The sequence below is a fragment of the Alligator sinensis genome, unplaced genomic scaffold (genome assembly GCF_000455745.1).
Source record: "Alligator sinensis unplaced genomic scaffold, ASM45574v1 scaffold652_1, whole genome shotgun sequence".
In the NCBI taxonomy this organism is placed as follows: Eukaryota; Metazoa; Chordata; order Crocodylia; family Alligatoridae; genus Alligator; species Alligator sinensis.
The window spans coordinates 120,618-128,422 of NW_005842010.1; positions in this window are offsets into that span (position 1 = coordinate 120,618).

Sequence of the window (7,805 nt, forward strand, 5' to 3'; positions counted from 1 at the left end):
GGGGGAATTGGGTTGATCGGTACATAGAAATACTGAAGCGAAGAACTCATTGAAGAGCTCTGCTTTTTTCCCCGCGTCAACCACCAATTGTCCTGATTTGTCCTGCAGGGGCCCTATGTTACTCTGAGCTTTCCTTTTGCCTGCTATATACCTGAAGGAGGACTTTTTATTGTCCTTGATTGTTGAAGCCAGCCTGAGCTCAAGCCCTGCCTTGGCCTGTCTAACTGATTACCTGCAATAGCACACCAGGGAGATATATTCCTCTTTGGTGGCTGCTCCCTGCTTCCATTGCCAATTCCATTGCCAATTCCCGGTCCAGCCCTTCCCCCTGGTTAGGTGGCCTGTAGTAGACCCCCATGGTTAGGTCCCTTTGCCCCCGGCCCCCTTGTATTCTGACCCAGAGCACATCCATCTTCCCTATCTCAGATCCAGTGCTGTTTGCAGAGGATGTGTATTGCTCTTTGATGTAGAGTGCCACACCCCCACCTTTCCTCCCCTGTTCTATCCTGCCTATACAGCCTATAGCCCTTGATGTTTACCACCCAGTCATGCATTGGATCCCACCAAGTTTCAGTGAACCCCACTATGTCTGGGTTTGTGTTAGCTAGCAGGAAGGCAAGTTCCTCTTGCTTGTTCTCCATACTGCGAGCATTAGTGTAGAGGCATTTAAGGCCTCCTGAGGGTGTATGCGCCTCCCCCCATGTCATTGGGTCTTCTGGTGACAGATAGCAATAGAAGGTTGTTTTCCTTGCATTTGTGGAATTTGAGGGCTTCTCCAGCATCCATCAACTATTCTCTCTATCTTGTAACAAACAGTTTTGATGAAAAGGTATGTTTCTTGGAAGTATAGACCATACCTTTTTCCTGTCTGCATTGCCCTGGGGTTGTAACAAGGCTGCTTAGCTGAACCCTGGTGGAAAGAAGCCCTCTTTCCTCAGCCTGTTGACTCTCAATCTCCAAAGGACCCCATGGCCCCACTCTCACCGTCTTTTCTCCCCTACCCCAGCCCAGTCTGCCTCTATCACATTCCTTTTGCCACTGCAGAGACTCCTAAGTTGGTTCTGCTCATGTTGGCTCCAGAGAAGAAGCAATGTACCATGTTTGTGAGCTGTTGTGGTTGGACAAGAAGCTCTGCTTCTCCACAGAGCTAAATGACCCACCTGCAGAGCTAAACTAAGGATGATCTGCTTCTTCCTATTTCAGAGAAAGCATGTACAGAGCAGCCCAAGTATCCCAGCACAATGTCACCTTCCACTGTGGGGGCATACAGATAAGTTGCCCTTTGTCATATCTTCCCTTGCCCACCTGTAGCCCTACTACAGACCACTGATTTGTGAGCAACCCTCCTAACTGTATGGATTATATCTCTTGGTCTTGGCCTTACTCAGACCCTCCCATTTGTTGCCCCTCCTGGTACTAGAGGGATTGCTAAGTGCTCTTCCTATTGGCTAATTGTATGCCTTATCTGTTAGCTAAATGCTAGTTACAAGACCACAGGAAGAGTCAAGTTTGTGTTGGTAAAGCTAGTTAGATAGCTAGCAAGAACTCTGGATGACGTTCTTCTCTAGTCCTGACTAATTTGGAATCATCTAGATGTGCAGGTAACTGGCCACTCTGCATTATCCTATCACCCCACCTTCTCCTCCTGATTGGTGTAGCTTTTGCTGCTTGCCTCTTGTTTTAAGCTTAGACTGCAGGCTCTCTGGAGCCAGGTTTGTTTCACATGGCATCTGGATTGCACTTCATGCAGTAAGGCATTGATTCTCATTGCAGACTTTGCAACACAAATACATTCTCTGAAGGTGCAAAAAGCTATTAAAGGACATAGCATAGGACTCTATGCATGCACCAGGCTATTGGGCTAAAAGGCAGGAAGATCTTGCTTCTGTGTTATGCAAGTGCTCAGGTGATTTTTTTCTACCCAAGCACCTACACATAGCCTTCATAAAAAACAACAACACAAAACATCCAGTTCAACTTGAAATCTTGGGCATAGAAATGGGCTACTTCTACAAATGAGCCTGCTCTGGTCCTTATCAGTGCTTCTCATTGCTTTTAAGAATAACAGTTAGAACCTCAAGAGGGTTCAGAGGAGGGCCACTTATATAGTTAGGGGACTGCAGGCAAAGCCCTATGAGGAGAGATTCAGGGCCCTGGATCTTTTCAGCCTCCACAAGAGAAGGCTGAGAGGTCATCTTGTGGCCATCTACAAATTTGATTGGGGCGGGGGGGGGGGGCAACAAGGAAAAGGGAAACCTGGGAGTAACTAGGAACAACAGCCACAAGCTGGCAGAGAGCAGATTTAGGTTAGACATTGGGAAGAACTTCTTCACAGTAAGGGTTACAAGAATCTGGAATGGGCTTTCATCAACTATTTTCTCTATCTTGTAACAAACAGTTTTGGTGAAAAGGTATGTTTCTTGGAAGTATAGAAGTGACATATTCTTAAATAGCTGTAAGGTGTAGATTTGTTGCCCCCTTCCCCTCCACTTTTTTGTCAGGCCGTTTCCTCAGCAACATTGCAGACTATTTTCTGTTCTCTCCCTTCTCCTTTGCATCATGCAGAAGGAAACTTTCCATCCACAATTTTGTCATTTTTTTTTTCTGCTTCAGCTCTTCTCTTGGGTTATTTCCTCTTTTTCTTCCACCTGGCAGCTTGCCAGGTATAATGCTCATGTCTGGAGGTGCTGCAAATTGCCATTTGCAAAGAGGAGCTGAAGTGGTTATTATCCTAATTTTATTTTTTGTGCAAACAATGATGAAGTGTTGCATTCTGCCTCAGTTTTGGTATTCCGTTCTCAGAGCCTCTTCCCAATCTGAAGTGAGTTTTGATATCGTTAGATAAGACCACTACATGGATAGCAGGGTAAGTATGTTGGATGCATGGGGTAGTAGTTGGAAAATGCTTTTCTACATTTTCAGGTGGTTAGTGGCTTGAGGGATAATCAGGGACATGGCAAGACTTATAGAACCTAGTTAGCAATTTTTAGACTGCCCTAATGTTAGAGCATATCACCCTGTGATGTGTTTCCAAAAGGCAGAGTAATATACCATTAAAAAAAACAATGGGAAAATGAGGAAGATGTACTATGCTGCTATTTATCAGGAGGTAATCTCCCAAATCTGGTGCACAGTGTATATGGGCAGTCCTGAGGAGCTGCACTGTTGCGCAATATGTGTGCTAAAATAAATACTGTTGTTGCCTTATGCTTTCTCTTATGGCACCCACAGATCTGTTAGGAAGCTGGGACATGGGTGGTCTTGGCTAGTGGTTTGACACCTGAAACACAGGTGCAGTCCAGATCAGTTCTCAGGGAGGGGAGGGGGTTGGAGAGGGGGAAGCTAAGGAGGGGTCTGGTGTCAGAACCAGAGTTGGGAATCATAGTTGAAGTCAGAACAGGCTAGGTTCAGAAGTTGAAGCCAAGGGTTAACTGGGACCAGAAGCCAAAAGTCAGAGCTGAAGATTGAATTAGATCCAAGAGCTGGAATCAAGGAATGCCAAGGGTCTTATCAGAATTAGAAGCCAGAGACGGAATCAGAAAGAGAAAACCAGTAAGAAAGTGTATAGAAGGTCAGGACCAAAAACTTTTGCCTTTTCCCAGACAAAGAGATTGCAGGCTGGACCTGGCTTTTAGGCTGGGGACAGACATTCAAAAAGCCTGATCCTGAATTGGTTCAATCTTTGTAGGTTAGTCTAACCTGCCTAGGCTGAATCAGTTTGTAACAGTCCTCTGGACTGAAGAAATGCAGACACATGATTGCAGTGGCTCAGGCTAGAAGCCAGGAGGGGTGCTAGAGCAGCCCTCCCTTCCCTTCCACACTACTGAGCTGAGGGGGGCAGTGTGGCCAGGCCCTGGCAGGATGCTCTGATTATGGAGGGGGTCCCCCTCCCCTTGCTGGTCAGAGCAGGAGCTAGGGATTTATGTAACATTTATCACCCCATCAGCAAAACAAAAAGATCTCTCATTAGTTTAAGCCCATGGTCTGCTAGCTAATGCTGAGAGGCAGACGGGAGGGGGAATTCCTGCTTCAGCAAGGAGTTGTGGGGGGGAAGGGGGCACAGGAAGAAAGCAGGCAGATGCCCTGTATGTGTAGTCTTTGCCAGAGCTGCAGCCAGGGAGCAGAGGGGAGGGGCCAGCCCAGCTCTCTGGAGTAGACAGCTCCACCCAGTCCAAAGAGCATGCCAGGATGTTGGGGGATTTGAATTTAGCTTAAACCAGGAAGGGGTCTGGGGCAGATATTGTATAAACTGGTTTGCCCCAAATCAGTTAGGTCTCAGACTACATTCAACCAGGTTTATCTGAAACCAGTTTCAGCCATTGTCAAACTGGTTTATGTGCACTGAACATCTGTTCTGTTACAGGTTTAAACCAGTTTCTGATCACTTAAATTGGTGGATGTGTAATGTCTGTCCCTAATCTTAAGGGCTGGAGCAGGTGGAGCCAGATGTCTATGGCTTCAGAGGTTTGGTTGCACTGAATGCCTTGCTCAGCCCAGTTGGGACCAGGGTGCTGCTTTGGGGTTGGTGCAGATGGCACCTGTTCAGGGCAAGACTTGTCCTGATCTGATTGGGACAGGCTGGGTTCAGGGTTCTGGTCTGGTCTCATTGTAAGAGCAACACAAAGGACAGAGGAAAATAATAGGGGTGTGCGAAATGGGTCCTATTCGATATGGATTTGGATTCAGCCCAAATCAGGGACAGTTATTTGATTAGTTGATTTGGATCACTGTCCCCAATTCATTTCAGCTGAATCTGGAGATTTGATGCCGATTTGGAGAATCAGTGATTTGGCCATAGACACAGCTTTAAAAGTTTTTTTTACATACCTTGAGGTACCAGGCATGACTCATGAATAGTGTGGTGGTGGAGTGGATGGAGTGTCCCACAGGAGTTGGGGGGGGGGGAGGACGGGCCATGTACTTGGTGGTGAACTCAGAAGTGGACCAGATGTACTCGCCCCCTGTGCTCCAGTAGGATGCTCCATCCACCCCAGCATTGCAGCATTCACAAGCCACCTGGTACCATGAGGTATGTAGAAAAAACATTTAAAGCTGTGTCTATGCCGAATCACCAAATCTTTCTGAAACTCCAAATTGATTTGGAGGGTTCCAATTCAATTCAGAGAGATTAAAGGGTCTCCTGATTTTATTTGGATTCAGAAATTCAGCCACCGAATTATGCCAAATCTCTGCCGAATTGAATCAGTGACCGAAGCTTTGCATAGCCATAGGAAATAAATAGAACTTTTCAGGAATTGTTCTGAACCCTAGGGCGCAGTATGACTGTCTTTTATTTAATGCCTTAAAATCTCTGTGCATTTTGAAATTCTTCTATAGCCTGAGTTGAGCTATTTATTTCATAATTTTGAACTAAAAGCTGGGGGCATTAATTAAGGTTGGAGTGAAAATACTTAAAGCTGAAGGAATTAACACAAAGTTGAGCTCATTCTTTTTTTCATTCATTTTTTTTCTATAGCTACTCTTACAAATGGATTTTTAACTCCTGCTATCCTAGTATCTTGAATAAGGGGCTGTTTGGGTACCAGTGTCTAGGAGGGAGAGATTTCAGTGAGTAGTAAGGGAAGGGAGCAATTAGGACTGAGAATATTTGGTTTGTGGTAGGGAGATTCCAGCATAGAAGCCACTTTTAGCCTATAGAGGTGGGAAATGCCTAAAAGCAGAGGAGGCTGACTAAACATGGTAGCATCTTGGGACACCCCAGAGCCATGTTACTTAAACTCTCTGTGCAATTCTTGTGTTATACTACAGTATATAATACTTACTGGAAGATGGCTTCTCTCTTTTAGTCTCAGCATGTTGATTCATTTAATTTAGACAACCCCTGGATTTTTGGGACCATATTTCCCTTGGGATTCGGCAAGCTGAAGACACTGGGTGAATTCTTCTGTGTCAGGAATCTGGCTGGTGTCATTGGTGATTTTGTTCCAAGGCACTAAGGTGCCTGCTCCTTTAAAGGCAGAAACTGCGTAGAGAGAGGGCCCTAGCAGTCTGGCAGGAACCCCACAGGTGCAGGTTACTGTGGCAGCAGGCCTAAAGAGGGGATTAACCTGCATTGCAGCCAGTCAGCTGACCAGAAGAGGCAAGGCCCTGGGCACATATAAACCCCAGGGCTGGGTCTAGATAGTGAGTTCCCTGCCAGCAGCCAAAGGGGAAGGAGCCTCCAGGATGGAATTGCCCAGATATGCTGCACTTAGGGCTAACAGGGCTCCAGGAGCTCACCAGGTACCCTTGCTTACAAGGCACTTGGTGCCAGGGAAGAAGTTTGATTCTTTTAAAGGGACAGAGCACACCCTGAACTTTTTGTGTTATGCTATAGCCAAGGGGCTCATATTTTTGGTTGCTGTTTTATAATACTGGTGGATCAGGCTGAGGCTATTGGGGACTGGACGTATTTAAATCAGCTCATCCTGACGATCTCCAACCCAGAGTGCTGAGGGAATTAGCAGAGGTCATTGCAGAACCCTGGCACGGCTTTACGAGCACTTGTGGTACTCTGGTGAGGTGCCAGAGGACTGAAAAAGGGCCAATGTGGTCCCCATTTTCAAAAAAGGGAGGAAGGAGGACCCAGGAAACTATAGGGCAGTCAGTCTTACCTCGATCCTGGGTAAGTTATTTGAGAGAATTATCATACTGCATGTCCATGAGAGGCCTGCAGGGGAGATTATGCTTAGGGGCAACCAAGATGGGTTCATTAGAGGCAGGGCCTATCAGACCAACCTGGTGGCCTTCTATGACCCGGTTAAAAAATCCCTGGATGCAGGGGTAGCAGTGGACATAGTCTTTCTGGACTTTAGGAAGGCCTTCAACACTGTCTCTCATCCCATTCTCATTAAAAAAACTAGGGGACTGTGGCGTCGACACCTACACAGTCAAATGGGTCACTAACTGGCTGGAGGGCCACACCCAGGGAGTGGTGCTGGACGGGTCATTTTCAACCTGGAGGGATGTAGGCAGTGGGGTTCCCCAGGGTTCAGTCCTCGGGCCTGCACTGTTTAACATTTCATAGATTTCATAGACATTAGGGCTGGAAGGGACCTCGGAAGATCATCGAGTCCAGCCCCCTGCCCAAAGGGCAGGAAGTCAGCTGGGGTCATAGGATCCCAGCAAGATAAGCATCCAGTTTGCTCTTGAAGGTGTTCAATGTAGGCGCTTGAACCACCTCCGGCGGCAGGCTGTTCCAGACCTTGGGGTCATTTGACCCCAGTACTCTTTCCTGCCATGGCAGGGTGTTGGACTTGATGATCTGCCCACGTCTCTTCCAACCCTACCTACTATGAATAATCTTGCCTTGACTTCTTTCCTTTGCTGTAAGAGAGCATTAAGTGCCTGGAGTATTTTTTCTCCTTTATTGCTTTGATATCCACTTGTACATCTTGGATTTCCCATAACTGCTGTTCAGATGGAAGTAGACTATTTTATTAGCTCAGAGGACAATGAAACCTAATACCTTAGTGAGGCAATAAGTGGAAGAATGAATGTTGTGGGTATTTTTTTAGCATGGTGGGTGATTTTAGGTGTACCATTTTGATGCAAGATAGAATTACAAAGCGGGGTACATGGCTGCACAATAGCATTTCAATAAGGAAGTGGCATCCAGTCAAACTGACAATAGACCAGTACAGGGCATGCTTATAAATAGGACAGACCCATACAGTTCAACAAGGAGAAATGCAAAGTGCTGCACCTAGGGAGGAAAAATGTCCAGCATACCTACACCCTAGCGAATGACCTGCTGGGTGGCACAGAAGTGGGAAGGGATCTTGGAGTCCTAGTGGACTCCAAGA